General features: G+C 49.2%; 2 pseudogenes across 2 annotated transcripts in view; one reads left to right on the forward strand and one right to left on the reverse strand.

Annotated features, from left to right (window-relative positions):
• The window catches only part of LOC308277274 (histone-lysine N-methyltransferase SETMAR-like), a 111,165-nt pseudogene that overhangs the window by 81,656 nt on the left and 5,707 nt on the right, over positions 1-23,802 (forward strand). The gene's annotated exons all lie outside the window — the stretch shown is intronic.
• Positions 14,217-23,802, reverse strand: part of LOC308277087 (histone-lysine N-methyltransferase SETMAR-like) — a 10,839-nt pseudogene continuing 1,253 nt past the window's right edge. Inside the window, exons 2-3 of the transcript in view lie at positions 22,470-22,707; positions 14,217-14,985 (exon numbers count right to left, since the gene is read on the reverse strand). The product of the transcript in view is annotated as a histone-lysine N-methyltransferase SETMAR-like (transcript). The remainder of the gene's footprint in view (positions 14,986-22,469; positions 22,708-23,802) is intronic.

A 23,802-nucleotide genomic window follows, 5' to 3' on the forward strand; every position in this document is an offset into this window, starting at 1 on the left:
CATTCAGTGTCTGCTCTATTCTTCTTGATCTTTTCTAAAAAGATGTTAACAAAAGAGAAAAAACCCACAAACATGTACAAGAGTTACCCCGGGAAGGCCAGGGCTTCCTGGAGGAGGAAGGCGACAGGAGACCCAGGGAAGCGCTCATAGGGTGAGGATGAGGTCGGGAGGGGAGGCCGAGCCAGGCAACGTGAACGCAGGCCGAGAGCTCCAGAGGCAGCTCCCTGCACTCGGGCTCGGCGCCGCCTCCCTCCGGCCTCTCGGCTGCTCACACCCTGCATCCTGGAGCTCACTGGCCCAGTTTCCTGCCACTCACCCGCACGGGAGGCTGGCGCGCATCTGCTCTCTTCTCTCCACGCCTCTTTCCCTTGCTCCAGCTGGGCGATCAGCTTTGGCTTAGAAAACGGAATTCCTGCACACAGGAAAGGAAGACAAGATGACTTTACATCGTGGGTCATGGGGCCAGGGAAGAATTCAGAGGCAAGCCAGGTGAGGAGCTTGAAAGGTTGCAGCAAGGACCTGAACGAGTGGGGCCGATCCGCTCACGGAGGCGCTGATTCTGTTCCAAGCCAGGTGGATGAACACCGCTGTCACCCATCACGGAAAATAAGTTACTAAGGAAGAGAGCCCAGCTCAGAGGAAAAGGCCCAGAAATGCAGAGCATCAGCCAGAGCGCATGTGCGTGTGCACACACACACACACACACACACACACACACACATACACTTTCTTTTTTTTTTTTTTGGTAGTATTTGGGTTCTTGGAAACCCTTCTACCTCCAAGCTACACTCCCAGGCCTATTTTTTATATTTTTATTTGGAAATTGGGTCTCCAAAGCCAGGGCGACTGGCTTCGAACCTGCGCGATCGTCCTGTCTCCGCCTCCCAAGCGCGGGGATAACAAGCGTGCGCCACCACCCAGCACCACATACACACTTTCAACTCGACAAATCTGACCTTCTTTGTGACACAGAAAACTAAATGTTTTTCCTTTTGAGTGCAACCCGAAAGCTAATTTAAAAAGAAAGATTTGTAGCCATAAGTGCTGGTGCACACTCGTAATCCCAGTACGTGGGAGACGGAGACAGGAGAATCGCATGTTTACAGCCAGCCACAGTAACATAGTGAGGCCTTTCAAAACTTAGTTCACAATAAAAAATAAAAATTACACAATAAAGAATAAAAAAATAGGGTGAGGGTGTAGGTCAGTGGTAGAATGACCCTGGGTTCAATCTCCAACACCCCCCTCCCAAAAAAAAAAGTTGGTTTGTGGTGGCACACATTTGCAATCTCAGCCTTTGGGAGAGAGAGAGACTGGAGGTTCGTGGTTTGAGGACAGCCTCAGCTACTTAGGTCCTTTGCAACTCAGGGAGACCTTGTTTAAAAATAAAGAATAAAAAATAGAACTGGGGGGAGTAGCTCAGAGGTAGAATGTGCCTGGGTTCCATCTTCAGTACCAAAAAAAAAAAAAACAAATTAAAAAAAAATTGCATCAAATATATATAACCTTCCCAGTGTTAAGAATGCAAGTATTAAGCATACCGCACTTGGCCACAGAGACCAGGTTTCTGTAGTTCTCCAGCATCACCTCCCTGTACAGGGTCCTCTGATCAGGGCTCAGCAGGCTCCACTCCTCCTGGGAGAAATACACGGCCACATCCCTGAACGCCATGAGAGCCTGGAACACAGACACGGCCCTGCTCACCTGAGGCCTGGCCTTGCTCGGGTGATGGCCAGGGAGCAGGCTGCTCTGGGAGGCAGGGGCCCTCTAGATCCTGCATTGACTGCACCACTGTTGCCATGGGTGCTGATACCTTTAAACCCTGTCCCTATACAGCCAGCTGCACTTGTGAACACACACATTCAACGTCCTGGGTGGCCTGCTTGGGGTATACATGAGAAAATGAAAAATCCCTAAGTTTTGAGAACTTTAGCTCTAGGCAGAAGAGCAAACAATATAAAAAAAATTAAACAGTAGTCAAGTACAATAGACTAAATTTTAAATATTTAAAAGGACAGTGATCGTATTGGTGCTGGGGGATCTAAGGAACTGAACTCATACAGTTCCACAACGGCAAAGACTAAACCACAGCCCAGCCTTTTCTGATTCCCACAGTCCGCGGCCTACTCTGGCTGAGCTCATGAGAAGTGGCCACGTATGTACAGCACAGTGTCTGAGGGGGAGGCCTCCTCCCCACCAGTGAAGGCCGCCATTCTCTTCCACTATGCAGTGTGAGGGCCATGGAAACCCACGACTGACTGTTGTTCAAAGCAGCACACAGCCAGGCAGGAGAACCGACAGCTGCCGAGAGAGGAATGCAGGACTATGGGTGGAGGAGCAGTGAGGGGAGCACCGGGCTCCGTGCTCCCTGGAGAAGCTCTCACCGTTAGAGCCTCTTTTCCTGGAGGAATCAGCTGGGGCTCCGATCCTAGGACAGAACACTGCGAGAAATGCTAACATTGAACGCAGAAAACCTGCACCAAAACCTGCACATGGTTCAAGAGGCAAAGGCAGAGGTGCCACCTGAGCCGGGCAGTCAGGAGCCCAGGAGTCCTCCCTTTCCCCAGCAGGCAGTCCTCCTGTGCAGCCAGGATCACAGGACACAGAGCAAGAACAAAAGGTGTTCAGAGAAGTCACTGGGAATCTTCCAGGGCCAACATGGCGGCACCTCCTCCTCCTTAAGGCACCAGGGAGGGACCTGCCACAGAAGACAAGGACAGGCTGCGAGCGGCTTCCTAGGCGCAGAGCTGGGATGTGGTCTATGAGCTGAGCCTGCCAGCGGCAGCAGTGGAGTTCACGTGTAATCCCAGCATCTCAGGAGGCTGAGGCAGAAGGATTGCAACCTTGAGGCCAGCCAGGAAACTTAGCGAGACCCTGTTTCAAAATTTAAAAAGATAAAAAAAAAATAAACATCTGGGGTGAAACTTAGTTGCAGAGCATTCCTAAATTCATCCCCAGAACCACAAGAAAAAAAGAAGAAAGGGAGGAAGGCAAGCAAGGAGGGAGGTATGGAGCCTCCTCTGACACGCTGTCAACACTGAGCATGAAGCCTTCCTCTGCTACTGAGGATGAAAGGAAAGACGTGCTGAGCTCGTACTACACAGAGACTGTTCCAGACACCGCGTCGCGCCTCATCTGTCCTTACAACAGCCCAATCAAGAAGCCGTGTTACCACTTCACAGACGACAACACTGAGGCACAGTGAGATCAGTCCCTCGCCCCTGGTGACAAATTATAAAGCGACAAGCTGCAGAGATCTGGCTGTGGAGACGAGGCTCTTCAAGGCTGTTGGAGTCTGTGAGATGAGTCAGGCTGGTCACGAGGCTCTTCAGTGTGGATTCTGCGTGACAAGTCTGGGGAGGGCCACCTGCTTCTGGGCACCTGCCGTTTCTCATTGTAAAACATAAAAATGGAACATAAAATCCTGTGCATTTGGTGGCCAACGCCAGCCCCCTGGACCTTGCAAGACTTGCCAAAGGAGCCCCAGCTCGACCGCCTCCTCCAAGGCCAAACCCAGGGACGGTCAGACAGATTGATACCTAGATCGTGCCACCGTGGCCACCCCATGCCCAGTCAAACCACGCTTGTCCGCTTAAGCCACGTGCCCTGCGCCCTGCCTTAGAAAGGCAGGATTGAAACCAAGGGGTCTTTCTATTCCGGGTTCTTTTCCAGTGGATATCGACGAACTCTGAGGACTAGGAAGAGTACAGAAATATGAAAGCTTCTTTGAGGTTAGGGAAAGATAAGGCAACAGAACAGATAAGAGCAAAGACAGAGTACAAAGGGGGGTCCTGAAAATAGTGATCCCGACACCCTTGGGAAGCAGGGTGTGTGTGTGTTACTGGAGAGGGAACCCGCGGCATTCTACCTCGTGCTAAATCCCCAGCCCTAGTTTTCATTCTTCTTTTGAAACAGGGTACAAGTGGGCTTTTTAACATACCTGAGGGTTTCTATCAGCTTTTTTTTTTTTTTTTTTTTTTTTTTTTTGGTGGTACTGGGGGAGGAACCCAGGGCCTTTTCTACCTCCGGGCTATACTCCCAGACCTATTTTATACTTTATGTAGAAACAGGGTCTAAGTTGCTGGGAGCCTCACTCAGTAGCTGAGGCTGCCTTCAACCTGTGCCATCCTCCTGTCTCAGCCTCCCAAGCGCGGGGAGTACAAGCGTGCACCGCCACGCCGGCTTCTATCTGCTTTTTTATGATTAGTCAGATTTGGGTTGGGGGACCGCGGCTTCTGCAGTGTCAGCCCTTCACCTGAACAACCTGGGGGCGCTGGGGCCTGGTTCCGTGGCCTCGCACTCTCACCCTCTGCTCACCTCGCCAAGCTCACTGGGGATGCAGATGGCCACTTTAAAGCTTTCTGTTCCTGGCCCTCGGCCCTGCCTCCGATCAGGCCTGACCACCACCAGCTCGGAAGCCAACGAACCACCGGACCTGGCGCCAGGGACAGTCCCGTCGCCTGCGATCTCAGACCCCTACCACCCCACGCCCCAAGCCCCCGACCCTGCAGCCCTACGGCAGCAGCGACCCCGTCGCCATGTCGGATTTCACCCCAGGCCGAGTCTCTCCGCCACGAGAACCCTAGGACAGAGGCCCGGGCCGCGCACTCACCTCCCACCGCTCGCAGCTCACTGCAAGTTACTTCTCCAGAGGCAGCGCTGCCACGGGCTCCGCCACCCACGGGCCGGCTCGTCCGCACCGTGCTGCGGGCTCTCCTCCAAGCAGAAAAGGGCAGGGCGAGCGAGGGGCTCCGGGCCTCACTCACCACCGCCTGGAGGAACAAGGGGTGGAGCAGGCCCCTTAGCGCGGGCTCTCCCCAAATAGTTTGCCTGGACTACAACTCCCAGGATCCTCTGCGTGTTGGGCGTCTCCTCCCAGGATGCTCCGCGGCTGCCAATGGCTCGCTGGGTGTGTCTTTGGGTGACGCAATCGGGCCAACTGGAGATGGCGGCCTCTTTAACTTAAAATCACACTCGTTAGTCATGAAGAGACTCTTACATGATGCTCTGCCTTGCTGAGTACCTGCTCTGCGCTTCGCATAGACTACAAGTCCCAGTGAACCCGGCAGGGACTTCCGCATCCGGGCTCTCCCCCTTGGCAAGCGGAAGTGCCCACCATGCGGCGCTTTGGGGCTTTTAGTGGAGCGGAAGTTCACAGCGGTCTTTTTACCTGGACTTGGGCAGGTCCTAGGGCCTTGTACTCCCCATTGAGCGCTATACAGCTGGAAATCTGTGCCCATATTCCGGGGTCTCGGGCAGGTGTATCCCTATCCAGCTTGTTTACAATTGAGGAGGTGGCCCCGGGGACTGAACCCGTGGTTGCCTGAGGCTTGTCTGGAACTTCAAACCTTCAGTCTCAACTCCAAGTCCTGAGATTACAGGTGTGCACCATCACCGTGCTTGTCCTTATATAGTTTTCCCCTTTTTTGCAGTACTGGAGATTGAACCCAAGGGCATTCTACCTATGAGCTACTATCTTTTATTTTTGTTAATACTTTCTTTTTAAAAAGGCCTCACTAAGTAGCTGAGGCTGGCTGCTAACCTGTGATTACTCCTGTCTCAACCTCCCAAGGACTTGAATTTCAGGCCTGTGCCACATGCTCAGCTAACAGAATAAAAGAGACAAAATGTAAGCAATTACAAGAGAATATAATTTCATTTTTAAAATATGAGACAGAATACACTGACAAAAGAATAGAATTGAAATAAGAATTTGATAGCCGGACTTGGTTGCCTACGCTTGTAATCCCAGCATTCAGGAGGCTGAGACTGGAGGATGGCGGTTAGCGGACAGCCTCAGCCAGTTAGCGAGGCCCCTTGCACCTTAGTGAGACCCTGTTTCCAAATAAAGTATAAAATATGTCAGGGAGTATAGCCCAGAAGTACAAAAGCCCCTGGGTTCCACCCCAGTACCGCAAAAATAAAATAAAAAGGCAATAAATAGGGCAGAGGGGATAGCTCGGAGGCAGAATGCCACTGGGTTCCATCTCCAATAATACCAAAAAAATTGATAATCAAATTATTGTTTAAATATCTATATTATAATTGATTGATAATTTCACTGAAGGCATGGGGAATAGAGGTTATGGCCCAAATAACGTTAAATATTTAGCTTAGGAAATTTAGAATACCTTTTAAATTTAAAATTTAGAAACTAGATTTTAGAAATTTCACTTTAGAGCCGGACGTGTTGGCACACACTTGTAATCCTAGTACTTGGGAAGCCGAGACAGGCGGATCTGGGTTCACAGGCAGCCTCAGCTACTTAGTGAGGCCCTTGGGAGGTACAATGCCCTGGGTTTAATCCCTAGCACCACAAGTGCGCACGTGCGCGCGCGCACACACACACACACACACACACACACACACACACACACACACAAACGAGGCTCATAGTTCAGAGGCCAGCAAGACCCTGTTACAAAATAAAAAATCAAAAGGCCTGGGGAGTGATTTGGGGTGTAGAATGCCCCTGAGTTTAATCTCTACTACAAAAAAATTAACTTTAGTATTGACCTTTATTAAACTTATATATAAAATTAATATTAGAAATTTAGCCGGGCGTGGTGGCGCATGCTTTAATCCCAGCATTCGGGAGGCTGAAACTGGAGAATTGCGGTTCGTGGACGGCCTCAGCTACTTAGGCCCTATGCAACTTAGTGAGACCCTTTTTCAAAATAAAGAATAAAAAATAGGGCAGGGGGTATAGCTCAGAGGTCAAATGCCCCTGTGTTCCATCCCCACACCTGTTCACTGGTTAGCTAGATCTCAGTGAGAAAAAAGAACACAAGTTTCAGGCATGGTTTCTGTGTGTGTTGCTGTGCGTTGGAAGGTTATCGTAGTGAGAATCGTGTAGACTGTCGAAATTGTCCCTATTTATACACCCAAAAGTGCCTGTGATGCCTTTGCTGTCCCCTGTCTGTTGAGCTGTACTGTTGGGCTGGGAAGTTGGTCATATACAGTACCTCTTGGAGCCGGGCGTGGTGGTGCACGCTTGTAATCCCAGCATCTGGGAGGCTGAGACCTGAGGATTGTGGTTCGCAGACAGCCTGAGCTACTTAGTGAGGTCCTCTGCAACTCAGTGAGACACTGTTTCAAAATAACAAGAATAAAAAATTGGGCAGGGTGTGTAGCTTGGAGGTCAAATCCTCTGTGTTCCATCCCCAGACCCACTAAATAAATAAATAAATAAATAAATAAATAAATAAATAAAGTACCTCTTGGTCAGTAACATTTGCTATTAAGGATTTTGAAAAATGTGGTCAAGTCTCACCATCAAATGAGTTCCATCTGACTTGGGCTTTTCTCTTTCTGGCAGGACCAAACCCACCCCTGCACTCCATTACTCTCTGCCCTCCTGATTTCTCCAACCAGAAATCTCTGGAGCAAAACGTGCTGTGTGGCCACTGCCCCTGGATCTTCACATGCTTATGTGCAGAAAGACTTGTTGCACCTGGGGACCCACACGCGGAGGACCAGAAGGAGCAGCGAGCCTCGGACGATAGATCCTGGAGCGACAGAGCAGAAGATCAAGACAGAGAAGGCTCCAAGTCTCGGTTTGGTAGGCCCAAGAAAAGTACTTTTGGAGAATTTCCCAGGCCACCCCAGAGGCCACCTGGTAGCTCCCAGTATGATATCAGAGCACTGGGGATGGAGGAGAGCCCGGCTCAGAAGAGGACCCATGAAGACTCCGACAAAGTGCTGAAGAGGGCAGAAGGCTTAGGTCTTAGAACAGTTGCCTGTGGCCAGTGCAGACTGCATTCCAGCAAGATGATCAGCTTGCTCTGTCACCAGAGGACACACTCGGTGGAGAAGCCATACGTGTGCGGTGTGTGTGGGAAGGGCTTCAGTCTTAAGATGTGCCTGAACAGGCACCAGAAGCTGCACTCGTGGAAGAAGCCCTTTGTGTGTGGCAAGTGCGGGCGACGCTTTACACAGAAGGCCTCCCTCATCATCCACCAGAGGACGCACTCAGGCGAGAAGCCGTATGTGTGCCAAGAATGCGGGCGAGGCTTCGGGCTGAAGTTTATCCTCACGATTCACCAGAGGACACACTTGGGTGAGAAGGTGTACATGTGTGAGTGCGGCAAAGGCTTTACTCAGAAGTCGACCTTCGTTAGACACCAGATTACCCACTCAGGCGATAAGCCCTACATATGCCTTGAATGCGGGCGAGGCTTTAACCGTAAGTCCAACCTCATCATCCACCAGAACACACTCCGGCGAGAAGCCGTGTGTGTGCAGTGAGTGTGGCAAAGGCTTCAACCAATAGTCCCACCTCATCATCCACAAGAGGACACACTCAGGCGAGAAGCTGTACGTGTGCCAGGACTGCGGCAAAGGATTCAGCCAGAAGTCCAAACTCATCTACCACCAGAGGGTACACTCAGGTAAGAAGCTATACCTGTGCCACGAGTGTGGGCAAGGCTGTAAACGTAAGTCCCACCTCATCATCGACCAGAGGACACACTTGGGCCAGAACCCCTACGTGTGCAGTGAGTGTGGAACGGCTTAAGCCTGAAGTCCATACTCACCAGACACCAGAGGACACACTCAGATGAGAAGCCGTATGTATGCAGAGAGTGTGGAAAAAGTTTCAGCCGGAAGTTGCAGCTCATCATCCACCAGAGGACACTCTCAGGCGAGAAGCCATATGTCTGCAGTGAGTGTGACAGAGGCTTTAGCCGGAAGTTCCGCCTCATCATCCACCAGAGGACACACTCGGGCAAGAAGACATATGTGTGCAGCGAGTGTGGCCAAGGCTTCAGCGAGGAGACCAGACTCACCATCCACCAGAGGACACACTAAGGGAGAATCCGTACATGTGCAGCAAGTGTGACAAAGGATTCAGCCAGAAGTCCTACCTCACCATCCACCAGAGGAAACACTCAGGCAAGAAGGTGTACGTGTGCAGTGAGTGTGGCATAAAATTCAGTTAGAAGATCTACCTCATCATCCACCAGAGGACACACTCGGGTTAGAAGCACTATGTGTGCCACGATGTGAGCGAAGTTTTAACCAGAAGTTCCACTTTCTGCCACCTCTGATTCCTCTTCCACCTCTGATTCCTCTTCCTAGGCATTTGTGTGCGTGAAAGATTCACGCGCAAAAAATTGGCTGGCTTAAGCAAGATCGGGATCGGAGCCTGCCTTGAGACAAGGCCGGTGCTGGGGCCTCCAAGGCCGGGATTGGAGCCAGCTGAGGGGTTAGGCCAGTGTCGGGGCAAACCAGACCAGAATCGGGTCCTCCCATGAGGCAAGGCCGCTGCTTGAGCCAGCGAGGTCTGGATCAGTCCACCGGGTAGCCAGGCCACAACTGGGGCCGTCAAGGGTGGGATCGGTATTTGTAACGTGGCATGCACAAAGAAATATTGCAGAAAATTAAAACCAGATGTTTCCCCTAATCAGCAATAACTAGGAGGATAGGGGCAAGAGGAAGTGGTCGAGCTATAGAAAGGGCCCTATAGTGAAGCAATTAAGGTGACCAATCAGAGGGTATGGAATAGGGGAGGATGGAGCCTCTTTAAAAAGCAGGAGGAACATAAACATATGTATCAAAGTTAATCACCAAACAAGCATGGGATCGAGGGAGGGGGAGGGAATGGGATGGGGACTGGATGAGGGCTAATTGGATGATGTGTGCTTGTATATCCTCTCAAGTCTTGTATTCCAATGTGATGTATGATTACAATGCACCAATAAAAATAATTTTTAAAAAATTTGGCTGGCTTGAAGAAAGCAGAGCCCCGAGGAAAAGTGTTGTCTCTGGCCAAAGTACTCCCCCACTCCTTGATATTCTTTCATAACTATTATTCTTTAGGTAATGAGTCTTTTAACTTTCCACACGAATTGCTCCGGTGATATAAGATCAGGACTGTGAGAGAAACTGAGTCTGTGGAAAATAAATTTTCTAATCATTTGTCTAAGCCTCTAAACACCCTCGGCATTGCTCAAAGATGTAATTCTAGTCAGAATTCAGATCCTGTGGAAGCATTCCTGCTACAGCAATTACAAATGCAGAATTCCTCCCTATCTGTGACCTTCATTTTAATCATTACAATAGAGTAGAGAGCTAGGAGGAATCTTGACCTTTGCACCTGGTAATAGCACTGCCTGGAGACAGGGCGACACCACCTGGTTAAAATAGTTATGACAGAACAAAAGACAGATATAATAAAAACTTCATGCTGTTTTTTGGGCCCTGTCTACTAAAATATATTTTAAGTGTTTAATAGGGTGAAGCGTTCAGACAGCAGATGGTATTGCAGACAAAATCCAACAGACATTCATCGAACTCCTCTAAATCGTCATAAATGTACACGATTTCCCTACGCCAACTACACGTATGAAAGCTGGAATCTCCAACTTCGTCCCTATGCAGCTCAAAGGAGGTTGCTAGATAGAGAAGGACTTTGGACTAAGCCCTAGGAATAAAAGGTTCCGAAAGGGTTAAAGAAAACTCTTAAAAACTGAATTTTTAGCCGGGCATGGTGGCGCATGCTTGTAATCCCAGCTTTCGGGAGGCTGAGACCTGGAGGATTGCGGTTCGAGGACAGCCTCAGCTACTTAGTGAGGCCCTCTGCAACTCAGTGAGACCCGGTTTCAAAATAAAGAATAAAAAATAGGGCAAGAGATGTAGCTTAGAGGTCGAATGCCCCTGAGTTCCATCCCCAGACCTGCAAAAAAAACAAACAAACCAAAAAAAAAAAAAAAAAAAAACTGAATTCTTCAAGTGATTTTGGGTGTGACTTTTGTTCTTCTGGAATTTGCCCACTAAAAGCCTCTGCAGCTGCAAGGCCAAGGCAAGGCCAAAGGGGCTGACTGAAAGCACAAGACCCACCTGCAGGGTCATGGGACTGATTTCAATCACAAAGACCTGGGATGTCACAGGCCTTACTTTTGTCTTGTTCAGGGTTGGTGATTTACATGTATATCTCACTATTGTTTTTTGGGTGTTTGCACTTTACTACTAGGGATTCACGGGGAAATAGGGAAGCACAAAAAATCTTGTGCCTAGAATAAAGTGTCAATTGCACAAGAGGCATTTGTCTGTGTCAATCGTTTCAGATTTTTTTTTTTTCCGGGGAGGAATCTCCACTTTTAGCGTCGTGAACAGGAACTTAAAGGAGTTTATTTCATAAAAAAAATAGGGAAAAAATCGCTGCAGAGAAGTGGCTGCAGAACTATAACCGAAACCTTTGCCCACCTTTCTGAGAAACTCTGTCCCGAACGGACTCAGTGCCCATATTCAGTGCCCAGCTGAGCCAGTCTGCCGCAACTTCCCACCCATGTGAAGACGCACTTGTCGAGAAGCCATATGTGCCTCGAGTGTGGCAGGTGAGTCTTTAGGCGGAAGTCCCACTTCATCGTCCACGAGAAAAAGCACTGCAGAGAGAAGCCGGACGTGTGCCACGAGTGCAGCAAAGGCTTCAGCCAGGAGTCCATCTCTGTTGGACACTAGTGGACACACTTGAAGGAATAGCCGTAGTGGAGGTCACTGTTTAGCATTTACTTTTCTTTGGGGATCATCTCAGCGAGAGCGAGACTGACCTCTAGTGGAGGTTAATGTATTGAATTATACTTTTCTTTTGGGATCATCTCAGCGAGTTTAGACTCCACTGTAGTGGAGGTTAATGTATTGCATTTTACTTTTCTTTGGGGATCATCTCAGCGAGAGCGAGACTGCCCTCTAGTGGAGCTTACTGTTTTTCATTTTACTTTTCTTTGGGGATCATTTCAGGGACAACACTGCCCTCTAGTGGAGGTTAATGTATTGCATTATACTTTTCTTTGGGGATCTTCTCAGTGAGAATGAGACGGCCCTCTAGTGGAGGTTAATGTTTTGCATTATACTTTTCTTTGGGGATCATTTCAGCGACGAGACTGCCCTCTAGTGGACGTCTATGTATTGCATTTTACTTTTCTTTGGGGATCATTTCAGCGACGAGACTATCCTCTACTGGAGGTTAATGTATTGCCTTATACTTTTCTTTGGAGATACTTTCAGTGAGAACGAGACTGCCCTCTACTGGAGGTCAATGTATTGAATTACACTTTGGGGATCATCTCAGCAAGAACAATACTGCCCTCTAGTGGAAGGTAATGTTTTGCATTATACTTTTCTTTGGGGATCTTCTCAGCGAGAACGAGACTGCCCTCTATTGGAGGTCAATGTATTGCATTTTACTTTCTTTGGGGATCATCTCAGCGCCTGCGAGACTGCCCTCTAGTGGATGTTACTGTATTGCATTATACTTTTCTTTAGGAATCATCACAGCCAGAATGAGACTGCCCAGGAGTGGAGCTTAATGTACTGCATTATACTTTTCTTTGGGGATTATTTTTTGATTGATCAAAATTTATTGCAGCCGGGCGTGGTGGTGCACGTTTGTAATCCCTGCGCTTGGGAGACCGAGACAGGAGGATCACGCAGGTTCGAAGCCAGCCTAGCTGGCTTAAGAGACCCTGTTTCAAAAAAAAAAGTATAAAATAGGTCTGGGAATTTAGCCCAGAGGTAGAAGGGTTTCCAGGAACCCCAGTACCCCCCCCCAAAAAAAACCCCTTTGCAACAATGCACCAATAAAAAAATTAAAAACAAGCTGAGTGTGGTGGCACACACTTGTAATCCCCGCACTTGGGAGGCTGAGACAGGAGGATCATGCAGGTTCGAAGCCAGCACGCTGGCTTAAGAGACCCTGTTTCCAAATTTAAAAAAAATATATAAAATAGGTCTGGGAGGTGGAAGGGCTTCCAGGAACCCCAGTACCACCAAAAAAAAAAAAAAGTCTGGGACTATAGTCCTGAGGTATAGTCCTGTGTTCCTCCCCCAGTACCACACACAAGCACACACAATCAAAATTGCCATCCTCCTGTCCCAGCCTCCTAAGTGCTAGGAATATGAGTGTGTGCCACCACACCTGTCTTGAATTTTTCATTTTGAAGCAGAGTCTCACTAAGTTACGGAGCCCTTGCTAAGTTGCTGAGGCTGGCCTTGAACCTGTGATTCTCCTGTCTCAGCCTCCCGGAACTAGGGTTTTCTTGAATCATGGCTGGATTTGGTGCAAAAGCCCAATAATGGCAGCTTAAACAAGGAGACTGTTTCTTCTAAAGAAACAGCGCTGTGAGATCAGAACGTAGCGTTTTCCACAGTACCGATACTCATACCACCTTCTACCTTGCTGATTTGTTCAACACGCCCTTGCTTCTTCTTCCTCCTCCTCCTCCTCCTCCTCCTCCTCCTCCTCTTCTTCTTCCTCTTCCTCTTCTTTTGTGGTACTGGGGATGGAATCTAGGGGCATTCGACCTCCAAGTGACATCCCCAGCCCTATTTTTTATTCTTTATTTCTTTTTGGTGGTACTGGGGCTGGAACCCAGAGGCTTTCTACCTCCAGGCTATACTCACAGACCTATTTTATATTTTATTTGGAAACAGGGTCTCACTAAGTTGCTGAGAGCCTCACTAAGTAGCTGAGGCTGGCTTCAAACCCGTGCGATCCTCCTGTCTCAGCCTCCCAAGCGATGGGATTACAAGCATGCACCACCATGCTCAGTTTGCACGACCCTTTTTGTTTTGTTTTGTTTTTTTGGTGGTCCTGGGGTTCCTGGAAGCCCTTCGACCTTGGGACTACACTCCCAGACCTATTTTATATTTTATATTTTATTTGGAAACAGGATCTCTTACGCCAGCTTGGCTGGCTTCAAACCTGCGCGATCCTCCTGTCTTCGCCTCCCAAGCGCGGGGATGACAAGCATGCGCCACCACTCCCGGCTTGCAGGACCCTTTCTGAGGATCACCTTGGAGAGTGGCCTGCTAGGATTGCTGCCCCTACCCCGGTCATCACATACACATTTCTGCTTATAGGATGAAAGAAGAGAAGGGCAAGATACCCAACTTAAGGACACACAATTTTTTGCTTTTATCCTGCAAGCAAGAAAACACTTAGTCGCGTCTAACTGGGAAAGCGAGTATTCTGAACAGTTATGTATCTATGTAAAAACGAAGAGGAAAAGACAGCAACCGGGCATGGTGGGATGCGTTCGCAGTCCCGGTACGGATTGGATTCGGTGCGAGAGCCCAGTACTGGTAGCTTCAACCAGGAGACTGTTTCTCCTAAAAGATCAGAGCTGCGAGATCCGAGCGTGGACTGGGAGGCTGAGCCAGGAGGGGCGCGGGTTCGAGGCCAGCCTCTGCCTGCACTCTTTCTGATGGACACCTGGCTAAGGGCAGTACAGTGAACCATCAAAAGGCAAGAACCCGGCACACGCTGCGGCCCCGCAGGAGCAGGGTTTCCGCAGCTGCCCGCCCTGGGGCCTCTCTTCTTCGCCCCCCTTCCACGGGGTTAAGGAACCTTCCCGAATAGTCATAAGAGAGCTCTTCTCCCGGGCCGATGGCCGTGGCTGCGAAGAGGGCCAGTTTAGGTACCATCGAGTCGACTCGGACGGGGACCATGACCATGTTGGGCTGGCAGGAGTGGTTCAGGAACCGGCCGGCGTTGCCGATGGACGTGGGGTCCACGAAGGTCTCCAGGACCGGCCCGCCATATATGTGCTCCCTGACGGCGATGATGTAGTTGGGGTCCTGCCTCTTCTGCGAGTGAGTTCTCCTCCACGCTTCCGAGGCGCCCAGGACCTCGCCGGCATATTCACAGACAAATCTCCCTTTGGGTATCAACTCCAGGGTCCGCAGCCCCCAGCCCTTTCTGTCCGTCTTGAACACCTGCAGGCGGAACTGCAGCCCCCTCTGGACCACTCTGTTTGTGCAATGGTCCGCACACTGGCACAGGGCGTTGCATTCAAAGACGGGCCTGGAGTACTTGGCTCCCGGGCCTAGCACCCTGAGGCACAAGTGCTCGTCATAGTTCTCGTCCTGGCGGAGGCAGGGGCAAGAGCCGGGGAGGCAGGGGGCGGCGCCGCACCTGCAGCCGGGAAAGGTTATCTGAGTGGGGTCCGTGGCTGCTCCAGGTCCCATGACGTGATCCGGGGTGTACTGTCAACATAGAAACGGTGCAAGTCAGCGTGAGACACGCCAGCAAAAGTACAAATAGAGCCGGGCGTGGCGGCGCACGCTTGTCATCCCAGCATTCGGAAGGCCGAGACAGGAGGATCACGGTTCTCAGACAGCCTCACTACTTAGCGAGGCCCTTTGCAACTCAGTGAGACCCTGTTTCAAAATAAAGAATAAAAAAAAGTAGGGTTGGGAGTGTCGTTCGGAGGTAGAATGCCCCTTGGTTCCAATCTCGGTACTGCAAAAAAAAAAAGTATATATATATATGTATATATAATAGACAAATATTTTCATTATTATTAGTTTTATTATTGGTGGTACTGGGGTTCCTGGAAACCCTTCTACCTCCGGGCTGCACTCTCAGACATATTTTATATATATATTTTTGGAAACAGGGTCTCTTAAGGCAGCACAGCTGGCTTTGAACCAGCTTGATCCTCCTGTCTTCGCCTCCCAAGAGCAAGGATTACAGGTGTGCGCCACCACGCCCGGCAACAAGTATTATTTTCATGTGCATTTTGGAAAGTCTAACTAGTGCAGCAAAACACATGGCTTTATGGACAGTAATGATTATGATGATTCTAAAGAGAATAGTTATATAAATTAATTTATTATTATTATTACTATTTTGGTGGTACTGGGGTTCCTGGAAGCCCTTCTACCTCCGGGCTACACTCCCAGACCTATTTTTATATTTTTATTTGGAAACAGGGTCTCTTTAGCCAGCGAGGCCGAACCAGCGCGATCCTCCTGTCTCTGCCTCCCAAGCGCGGGGATTACCAGCGTGTGCCACCACGCCTGGCGTTTATTCTTAAATGAGTTAATTTCATCCTTAAAATAAAGTGAGTTCTTTTATTTCATTTGCGGGTCTGGGGATGGAACCGAGGGGCATTCTACCTCCGAGCTACACCCCTAGCCATATTTTTTATTCTCTATTTGGAAACAAGGTCTCACCATGTTACAGAGGATCTTACTAAGTAGCCCAGGCTGTCTGCTGTGATCCTCCTGGATCTCAGCCTCCTAAGTGCTGGAATTACAAGCATGTGCCACCACGCCCAGCCATTTTTAGTTTTTTGGGCTGGGAGATGGGGGTCTGGCTGTGTTGCTGAGACTGGCCTCAATCTCATGAAACTCCTGCCTAATTCCTGAGTAGCCAGAATTAGAGGCCTAGACCGCGGTGTCCAGTTTAAAGTGAGTTAACTTCAATACATACATCAGGCCAATAGTTCTCCAAACTGCCGCAGCAGAGGCCTGAGGGGCGGGGGCTCGCTGCACTTGTTTGGAGGGCACAGTCATCTGCACTGGGTAGAGGGCCCGTGTAGAGGGCTGCTCAAAAAGTGGTTACGAGCTAAGCACTGTGGCACACACCTGCAATCCCGGTTCTAGAGGCTCTGTGTCAAAATAAGGGATGAAAAATAGGGCTGGGGGTGTAGCTCGGAGGTCAAATGCCCCTGGGTTCCATCCCCACACCTGAAAAAAAAAAAGAAAAAAAAGAAATTTAAGAAGTCTTTTCTCAAAAAAAAAAAAGTTGTTTCTCATTGAGGTATATTTTGACAATTCTCAAACCCAAATACATGAATACCTGCACTGGACAATTAAGTAAGTGGACAGCAGGAGGTAGGAGTCAGATTTCTCACCATTGAAGCACATCATAGAATTAACTTTTTTTTCTTTTTTGATAGTACTGGGGATGGAACCCAGGGGCATTCGACCTCCAAGCTACTCACCAGTCCTATTTTTGTTTTGAAACAGGGTCTCACTGACTTGCAGAGGGCCTCACCAAGTAGCTGAGGCTGACCATGAACTAAGATCCTCCTGTCTCAGCCTCCTGAATGCTGAGATTACTACCGGGAACCACCTTTGTTTTTTTTTGAAATGAGGTCTAAGTTACTGAGGGTCTTACGAGGTTGATGAACCTGTGATCCTCTGGTCTGAGCCTCCCAGGTACTGAGATTACAGGTATGTGTCACCATGCCCAGTTCAGAATACATTTGTGTACAGACAAATTTGATCTTTTTTTTTTATTATGATTTAAGACTGACTCCCGCTTACAAAAGTCAATTCTCTATGTTGTGTTACAGACAGTCCCACAATTCAGAACTCAAAGCAGAAATTCAAGTATCATCCTCACTCCCAGTTCTACAAGTTGACTCGGCTCGGCTGAATGGTCCTCATTGGGCTCCCATGAGGCTGCAGTCGTCGGCTGGGATCCCGTCCTTTGAAGCCCCGGCAGGACAGAGCATCCACGCGGCTCGCTCGCTGCCCGGCGTCCACGAGGCCGCTCTGTGGCTGGAGTTCTCAAGCTCAGCAACAGGGTTTGAAGAGGAGAGTTTAAGGCCTCTCCTGAACCGAGCTCAGGGGCCCCTTAATATCACTTCTGCTATGTGAGGGGAGGGGACAAGGGTGGGATTGGGACTGAAGCCAGAGGCAGTCTATCTCCCAGCCACACCCCAGGCTTTTTTATTTTGAAATGGGCCTTGCTAGGTCCCTGAGGTTTGCACTCAGTTGCTGAGGCTGGCCTCACATCTGCAATCCTCCTGGCTCAGCCTCCCTCAGGGGTAGGATTGTAGGTGTGCGCCAACACACCTTTGGTTCTACTTTTTGTTGTTGTGGCGGTGGTGGTGGTTTGTTTTGTGGTACTGGGGATTGAGCTCAGGGGCATTCTACTTCAGAGCTGCATGCCAAGGCGCTTTTATTTTTTGGTTTGAAACAGGGTCTTCCTAGTTTGCTGCAAGTCTCACTAAGTGCGTGCTAGGCTCTGCTCTATGCTTGATCAGGCAAGTTGACAAGGCTGTCCCAGATCCACAAGGAAGGAAACAAGACTTTCTCTCATTGTACTCAAATAGGGAAGGAATCGAGGATGTCTGTCTCAGAGAGTACACAGTCCGCCCTCTCAACACTAAATTTCATCGGCATCCTAGTGAAATGTATATTCATGCCTCTTGCTAATATACGCTAGATTTTTTGCAGAACTGGGGATGGAACCTAGGATCTATCGTCCGAGGCTCGCTGCTCCTTCTGGTCCTCCGCGTGTGGGTCCCCAGGTGCAACAAGTCTTTCTGCACATAAGCATCTGAAGATCCAGGGGCAGTGGCCCACAGCATGTTTTTTTCCAGAGATTTCTGGTTGGAGAAATCAGGAGGGCAGAGAGTAATGGAGTGCTGGGGCGGGTTTGGTCCTGCCGGAGAGAGAAATGCCCAAGTCAGATAGAACTCATTTGATGGTGAGACTTGACCACATTCTTCAAATCCTTAATAGCAAATGTTACTGACCAAGAGGTACTTTATTTATTTATTTATTTATTTATTTATTTATTTATGTATTTGGTCTCGGGTTGGAACACTGAGGCATTTGACCTCCAAGCTACACAACCTGCCCAATTTTTTATTCTTGTTATTTTGAAACAGGGTCTCACTGAGTTGCAGACGACCTCACTAAGTAGCTCAGGCTGTCTGCGAACCACAATCCTCAGGTCTCAGCCTCCCAGATGCTGGGATTAAAAGCGTGCACCACCACGCCCAGCTCCAAGAGGTACTGTATATGACCAACTTCCCAGCTTAACGGTACGGCTTAACAGACAGGGGACAGCAAAGGCATCACAGGCACCTTTGGGTGTATAAATAGGGACAACATCTACAGTTTACATGATTCTCACTACGATAACCTTCCAACGCACAGCAACACACACAGAAACAACACCTGAAACTTGTGTTCTTTTTTATCACTGAGAGCTAGCTAACCAGTGAACTGTGCTCGTCTCATCAAGAGATAGGTAGAGGGCACAGTCATCTGCACTGGGTAGAGGGCCCGTGTAGAGGGCTGCTCAAAAAGTGGTTAAGAGCTAAGCACTGTGGCACACACCTGCAATCCTGGTTCTAGAGACTCTGTGTCAAAATAAGGGATGAAAAATAGGGCTGGGGGTGTAGCTCAGAGGTAGAATGCGCCTGAGTTCCATCCCCAATACTGCAAAAAGAAAAAGAATAAAAAACAGGGCTGGGAGTACAGCTTGGAGGTAGAATGTCCCGAGGGTCAATATCCAGTACCACAATAAATGATTACATACATACATACATACATACATACATAACATCTAAGCTGGGTGTGGTGGCTCATGCTTGTAATCCCCGTGCTTGGGAGGTGGAGACAGGAGAATCGCTCTGGTTCGAAGCCAGCCGTGCTGGCTTAAGAGATCCTATTTCCAAATAAAAAATATAAAATAGGTCTGGGAGTGTAGCTCAGAGGTAGAAGGGCTTCCAGGAACCCCAGTACCACAAAATACAATAAATTAAAATAAATAAAATAAAAGAAATAAATATAAAAAATGAAAAAATAAAAAATAACACCTTAAATAAAAATTCATGGTCTAAGTTGGGCATGGTGGTGCATGCTTGGAATTTTAGTATTTGGGCGCAGCGACAGGAGGATTGCGGTTCATGGACAGCCTCTGCGACTTGGTGAGGCCTTCACAACTTAGTGAGACCCTGTTTGACTAAGAGCAGGGCAGGGGTGTTGCTCAGAGGTAGAATGAACCTAGGTTCAATCTTCATGACCACAAAAACTTAAAAATGCAAAGGACAATTAGACAAGAGTCACTGATACCTTAGAACTGCTGCGTTCTTAGGTTTTACATCAAGTAGTACTTGATGAAGAAGAATATGGAAAGTTAAGGATGTATATAATACTTGGAACAGGGGTTAGTCAACTTTTTCTTAATGAAACTAAATAGTTTTAAGGGCTAAAAGACAAAATGAAGGACGTTATATTTATTTTTACATCACCTTTTTTTTTTGAAGTCCTAGTGATGAAACTCAGTGACACTGTACCCCAGATCCACACCGCTACCTGTACTTTTTAAGTCTTTTCATTTATTTATTTATTTATTTATTAACAGGGTCTCACTGAGTTGCGAAGGGCCTCGCTAAGTAGCTGGAGCTGTCAGTGAACCGTGATCCTCTCATCTCAGCCCCCCCAAGACTGGGATTACAAGCGTGCTCCACCATGCCTGGCAATTTACATAACCATGTAAAAATGTAAAAACCACTCTAAGCTTACATTTGCTTTGAGCACTCCAATTAAATTTCTCAACTGACTTTTGAGCTTTATGTCTCCCACTGGGCTTTTTTTTTCTTTATATCATTCACTTTCTGCTCTATTCTTCTTGATCTTTTCTAAAAAGATGTTAACAAAAGAGAAAAAAACACACAAACATGTTCAAGAGTTACCCCGGGAAGGCCAGGGCTTCCTGGAGGAGGAAGGTGACAGGAGACCCAGGGAAGCGCTCACAGGGTGAGGATGAGGTCTGGAGGGGAGGCCGAGCCAGGCAACGTGAACGCAGGCCGAGAGCTCCAGAGCGCAGCTCCCTGCACTCGGGCTCGGCGCCGCCTCCCTCCGGCCTCTCGGCTGCTCACACCCTGCATCCTGGAGCTCACTGGCCCAGTTTCCTGCCACTCACCCGCACGGGAGGCTGGCGTGCATCTGCTCTCTTCTCTCCACGCCTCTTTCCCTTGCTCCAGCTGGACGGAAGAATTCAGAGTCAAGGCAGGTGAGGAGCTTGAAAGGGTGCGGCATTCAAATGCAAAATACAAGGGTGCGGCATTCAAATGCAAAAATATTTTGTTTCTCCCATGAAGGTAAGGTTTGTCGAATTGAAAGTGTGTGTGTGTGTGTGTGTGTGTGTGTGTGTGTGTGTGTGCGCGCGCGCGCGCACGCTTGCAGTGCTAGGGATTAAACCCAGGGCATTGTACCTCCCAACGGCCTCACTAAGTAGCTGAGGCTGCCTGTGAACCCAGATCCACCTGTCTCAGCTTCCCAAGTACTAGGATTACAAGTGTGTGCCAACACGTCTGGCTCTAAAGTGAAATTTCTAAAATCTAGTTTCTAAATTTTAAATTTAAAAGGTATTCTAAATTTCCTAAGCTAAATATTTAACGTTATTTGGGCCATAACCTCTATTCCCCATGTCTTCAGTGAAATTATCAATCAATTGTAATATAGATATTTTAACAATAATTTGATTATCAATTTTTTTGGTATTATTGGAGATGGAACCCAGGGCCATTCTGTCTCCAAGCTATCCCCTCTGCCCTATTTTTTGGCTTTTTATTTTATTTTTGTGGTACTGGGGTGGGACCCAGGGGCTTTTGTACCTCTGGGCTATACTCCCTGACATATTTTATACTTTATTTGGAAACAGGGTCTCACTAAGGTGCAAGGGGCCTCGCTAACTGGCTGAGGCTGTCCGCTAACCGCCATCCTCCAGTCTCAGCCTCCTGAATGCTGGGATTACAAGCGTAGGCAACCAAGTCCAGCTATCAAATTCTTTATTCAGTCATATTCTTTTGTCCGTGTATTTTGTCTCATATTATAAAATTGTAAGTATATTCTCTTGTGATTGCTTACATTTTGTCTCTTTTATTCTGTTAGCTGAGCATGTGGCACAGGCCTGAAATTCAAGTCCTTGGGAGGTTGAGACAGGAGTAATCACAGGTTAGCAGCCAGCCTCAGCTACTTAGTGAGGCCTTTTTAAAAAGAAAGTATTAACAAAAATAAAAGATAGTAGCTCATAGGTAGAATGCCCTTGGGTTCAATCTCCAGTACTGCAAAAAAGGGGAAAACTATATAAGGACAAGCACGGCGATGGTGCACACCTGTAATCTCAGGACTTGGAGTTGAGACTGAAGGTTTGAAGTTCCAGACAAGCCTCAGGCAACCACGGGTTCAGTCCCCGGGGCCACCTCCTCAATTGTAAACAAGCTGGATAGGGATACACCTGCCCGAGACCCCGGAATATGGGCACAGATTTCCAGCTGTATAGCGCTCAATGGGGAGAACAAGGCCCTAGGACCTGCCCAAGTCCAGGTAAAAAGACCGCTGTGAACTTCCGCTCCACTAAAAGCCCCAAAGCGCCGCATGGTGGGCACTTCCGCTTGCCAAGGGGGAGAGCCCGGATGCGGAAGTCCCTGCAGGGTTCACTGGGACTTGTAGTCTATGCGAAGCGCAGAGCAGATACTCAGCAAGGCGGAGCATCATCTAAGAGTCTCTTCATGACTAACGAGTGTGATTTTAAGTCAAAGAGGCCGCCATCTCCAGTTGGCCCGATTGCGTCACCCAGAGACACACCCAGCGAGCCATTGGCAGCCACGGAGCATCCTGGGAGGAGACGCCCAACACGCAGAGGATCCTGGGAGTTGTAGTCCAGGCAAACTATTTGGGGAGAGCCCGCGCTAAGGGGCCTGAGCCACCCCTCGTTCCTCCCGGTGGTGGTGAGTGAGGCCCGGAGCCCCTCGCTCGCCCTGCCCTTTTCTGCTTGGAGGAGAGCCCACAGCGCGGTGCGGACGAGCCGGCCCGTGGGTGGCGGAGCCCGTGGCAGCGCTGCCTCTGGAGAAGTAACTTGCAGTGAGCTGCGAGCGGTGGGAGGTGAGTGCGCGGCCCGGGCCTCTGTCCTAGGGTTCTCGTGGCGGAGAGACTCGGCCTGGGGTGAAATCCGACATGGCGACGGGGTCGCTCATGCCGTAGGGCTGCAGGGTCGGGGGCTTGGGGCGTGGGGTGGTAGGGGTCTGAGACCGCAGGCTACGGGACTGTCCCTGGCGCCAGGTGTCCGGTGGTTCGTTGGCTTCCGAGCTGGTGGTGGTCAGGCCTGATCGGAGGCAGGGCCGAGGGCCAGGAACAGAAAGCTTTAAAGTGGCCATCTGCATCCCCAGTGAGCTTGGCGAGGTGAGCAGAGGGTGAGAGTGTGAGGCCACGGAACCAGGCCCCAGCGGCCCCCAGGTGGTTCAGGTGAAGGGCTGACACTGCACAAGCCGCCGTCCCCCAACCCAATTCTGACTAATCATAAAAAAGCTGATCGAAGCCGGCGTGGCGGTGCACGCTTGTACTCCCTGCGCTTGGGAGGCTGAGACAGGAGGATGGCACAGGTTGAAGGCAGCCTCAGCTACTGAGTGAGGCTCCCAGCAACATACCCTGTTTCTACATAAAGTATAAAATAGGTCTGGGAGTATAGCCCGGAGGTATAAAGGCCCTGGGTTCCACCCCCAGTACCACCAAAAAAAAAAAAAAAAAGCTGATAGAAACCCTCAGGTATGTTAAAAAGCCCACTTGTACCCTGTTTCAAAATGAATAATGAAAACTAGGGCTGGGATTTAGCACGAGGTAGAATGCCGCGGGTTCCCTCTCCAGTAACACACACACACCCTACGTCCCAAGGGTGTCGGGATCACTATTTTCAGGACCCCCCTTTGTACTCTGTCTTTGCTCTTATCTGTTCTGTTGCCTTATCTTTCCCTAACCTAAAAGAAGCTTTCATATTTCTGTACTCTTCCTAGTCCTCAGAGTTCGTCGATATCCACTGGAAAAGAACCCGGAATAGAAAGACCCCTTGGTTTCAATCCTGCCTTTCTTTTTTTTTTTTTTTTTTTTTTTATGGTACTGGGGTTCCTGGAAGCCCTTCTCCGGGCTACACTCCCAGACCTGTTTTTATTTTTTTATTTGGAAACAGGGTCTCCTAAGCCAGCGGGCGCAGCTGGCTTCGAACCTGCGCGATCCTCCTGTCTCTGCCTCCCAAGCGTGGGGATTACAGGCGTGTGCCACCACGCCCGGCTTTCAATCCTGCCTTTCTAAGGCAGGGCGCAGGGCACGGGGCTTAAGCGGACAAGCGTGGTTTGACTGGGCATGGGGTGGACACGGTGGCACGATCGAGGGTATCAATCTGTCTGACCGTCCCTGGGTTTGGCCTTGGAGGAGGCGGTCGAGCTGGGGCTTCTTTGGCAAGTCTTGCAAGGTCCAGGGGGCTGGCGTTGGCCA

This window comes from Muscardinus avellanarius (assembly GCF_963383645.1).
Source record: "Muscardinus avellanarius genome assembly, chromosome: 19".
NCBI lineage: Eukaryota > Metazoa > Chordata > Mammalia > Rodentia > Gliridae > Muscardinus > Muscardinus avellanarius.